Raw genomic sequence first — 3242 nt, 5'->3', positions numbered from 1 at the left:
AGACACCAAACCAAATTGTCATATCAGTCTCATAATGATATAATGTACATTGTACAGTTGATTGAAGGGTCAAAGTTCGTAAGCTTCTGTCACAGATTTCCACAGATAAAATACCTCATGAATAACAACCAAGATTCATAGCATTATGTAAGAAAAAGATTTAATAAATCACAATATCAATTGACATTAACATAATGATTAAAATATCAGTTCATCACATTTACTTTACGACTAATAATCTATCACATCTATAGCTAATACCTAATGTAAATAAACATTATCAATTGTGTGTGTGTGTGTGTGTGTGTGTGTGTGTGTGTGTGTGCTTTAGGGGAAGAGAAGGAGGGAGAGAGGGAGGAGTGGCTCGTTCTGGCTGTCTCTGTGATGTAATCACAGGATTGGCTGAGAGGCGGGCTGATCGTGTGTAGACCGCCTCCTTTTCAAAATGGCGGTTTTGCCAAAGTTGAGGAAGGATTGACCTGGTCAGACAGAGGTGGCTGGGGGGCGGTCTGGAACCGCCTCCTTTCCAAAATGGCGGTTCTGCCGAATTTAGGAAGGGACTGTTTAGCCTGGATCACTCTGTGTGAGTGACTCATCAAACTCTCTAATTCAGCTTAACTGTATTTTTGCGGGTGGACATTCTTAACATCTCTAGACCGTCCCAAGCTTAGCCCTACCGGTTGAACGGGCTCAGCTGGGAGGCCGAGAGAGTGGGAGAGAGTGAGAGGGAGAGAGGAGAGTGGCCCGCTGATGGCCGCTAAGTTCTTCCGAACTTGGCGCTCACCAGCTCTGCCTATGACACCTTCAGGCGTCTATATCATTCAACAGTGTGCAAACATTGTACATCAACATACATGGTAATGCATTTTAACCCCTAACTCTGCCCAGACCATTAAACCATGACTGAACTCTCACGTGGGTTCCACTCCGTTGAGCGGGATCCTGTTGGTTAGGGAGAGTTGTCCTACGCGCGGTGGGTTCAGGCGCAGTAGGGAGGATGGCTTTGGTTTGTGGGAGCGATGGCCTGCAGCGCCGTTCACCCTGGCCTGGGGAAGCGTACAGCGGACGTCTGATGGGGGTTGATGATGCCTGGGGTTGGCGTGCAGTCTCTCGGCTGGTGGAATCGAGGGTCGTGTTGCGGCTGTGGCTGGATGCCCGCCACGGTGTGTCTTTCTGCAGCCGTTGGTTTGCCCTGCTGCGGTGTGGCTTTCTTCTTCTTCTCCTGCACGTGCGGTGCGCGGGGAGGGTCGTCGGTCAGGCGTTCTTGCCTGGAAGCTTGGTCAACAGCTGGCGTTATGCCAGGCTGTGGCACGTCTGGAAGCGCAAGGGGGCTTTCCCCGGCGACTTATAACACTAAAACGACTTAAATTAACTGAGATTAAGTAGAACTATCTCAGTTTACGCATGCTATTTCTCGTGGGACTTACGGCTGGCCTTTCAGCCGATTTCTGGGCCTGCTGTGGGTTCGGAGTCCTCTGGTGGCTGTCCGGAGGCCTGGTTAGGCCTTTGTTGCAGGGGTTGCAGCGAGCGGGGGAGGGGAGCTGGCTTCCTGGCTCCTCCAGACCCTTCCGCTGCGCGCGAAAGCTTAGTTGAGACTTTAAGTTAAAACTGTTTCCCAACAGTTTTGTTGGAGATCACTAGGGATGGGTACCGTTCACATTTGAACCGATACCGGTACGGTACCGGTACCTGGAATTCGGTACGGTACCCAAAACGGTACCATTTTCGGTACTTTACACACTCTATTAACAAAAAAATTACAGTTGTAAAAAAAAAAAAAAGTCCAAACTTCTCAATTTCAACTTTGTTCTTTATTTAGCACATTATTTATTTAGCACCAGACAAAATAAAACTCCTCCCTACAATACCTCCCTACCTCTCCCCTCCCAAACCAAGAGTTGTAGCAGCAAGGTTAGTTTAGTGGGGTTGGGGAAATAGTACTTGATGTCCAACACAGCTTCCAGCAGGGCCTGGTCTTCATCTTCAAAGAGCTCCCCAAGTGCTGAAAGTTTCTTCTGTTTATTGAGTGGTATCTGAAAATAAAAAAAGGCATCGTGATTCATCAAGCATTATTTGTGTTATCAATAGAAAGAAGTGTCAGTGCTATGCACATCTTAATAGAAATGACAATTGATTGTTAGTAACATAGCTTAGGCTACACTATGAATAACACACCCATTATCACTCGTCATTATGCAAAATAATAATTTACCTGAACCATATCCACCGCTGAGAAGAGGGTGAATCGTGTCCTCCTGTGCGGCTGTCACTGGCACATGGTTACCTAGCAATGAAAGCAAGAGTGCAACGTTAAATAACACGTCTCACGGTCGGTGATACGAGCTGATGATAATTATTATAGAACGTTAACAACGCTAAGCTATAAAGCTAACTCAGCCAAGAAGACAGTGAAAAGCCCTGTTATCTAACAACCACAACGGCAGTGAAACAACTTATCCAGCTAACGCTAGCAAATTAAATAACGTTACCTGATGTTGTAGAAGTCGATGCCTCTCTCAAGTTCCGTCATCATCCTCCTGCAAGACTTCAGCTAACGTTACAGCTGACGAGCTGAGGAGGTGGCTAACGTTAGCTGCCGTGCGGTGTCTGCTTCATTCACTCAGGTTATCTAACACGTTACAGTCTTCAGCATTTAGCTAAATACATCTTGTGTTTGACCATGCTTCCTCAAGTTTGAGGTGTTTCCCTAGTCAGCTTTGCAATTCACATCACAAATGTTGCAACCAGTGTTGTCTGAGTCTATCTTGGTAAAGTGTAGCCACAGCTTTCGGCTGGCCCTGTTTTGCTTTCAGGATCTTCAGGTAGAGTGACGTATTGACGTAACGCGCTCTCCCGTGTTGCCTTAAGGTTCCGTCGGAATTTCTATTTTACCCACTCTCTTTCTATTACTCAGTTGCGTTCAAGTACCGAAATTTGGTACCGTTCGTTTATATGTGAACTGGTACGGGGCAGTACCGACGTATTTCGGTCGGTGCCTGTAAAAGTACCGAGTTCGGTACCCATCCCTAGAGATCACATATTAAAATGAGCATGCATGGTGGGCCAATCACAACGTTCGGTGAGTTGGGCTGTGCACACCCACTCTGTAAGTTCAACTTAAAGGGTGCTGTCCCTTTTGGCTGCAGGGGAACAATTGTCTTTGATTAGGTTGAGAGATAAACAATGGCAAGTCTTTGAGGCTCGGCCCCCAGCTGTGCTGGTATCTGTAGGGTGTCACCCAG

The 3242-nt window shown here is 46.9% G+C and overlaps 1 long non-coding RNA gene across 1 annotated transcript; it reads right to left on the bottom strand.

The window, feature by feature from the left end:
* Nucleotides 1–1899: 1899 nt before the first annotated feature.
* On the bottom strand, nucleotides 1900–2808 carry LOC310773264. The gene is made up of 3 exons (XR_014552530.1): nucleotides 2490–2808; nucleotides 2213–2284; nucleotides 1900–2033 (listed from the first exon to the last, which is right to left on the bottom strand). It is a non-coding gene; the product is annotated as an uncharacterized lncRNA (long non-coding RNA).
* Nucleotides 2809–3242: the final 434 nt, after the last annotated feature.

The sequence above is a fragment of the Poromitra crassiceps genome (genome assembly GCF_964638095.1).
Source record: "Poromitra crassiceps genome assembly, chromosome: 1".
In the NCBI taxonomy this organism is placed as follows: Eukaryota; Metazoa; Chordata; class Actinopteri; order Beryciformes; family Melamphaidae; genus Poromitra; species Poromitra crassiceps.
This window is presented reverse-complemented; position numbering and strand designations above follow the sequence as displayed.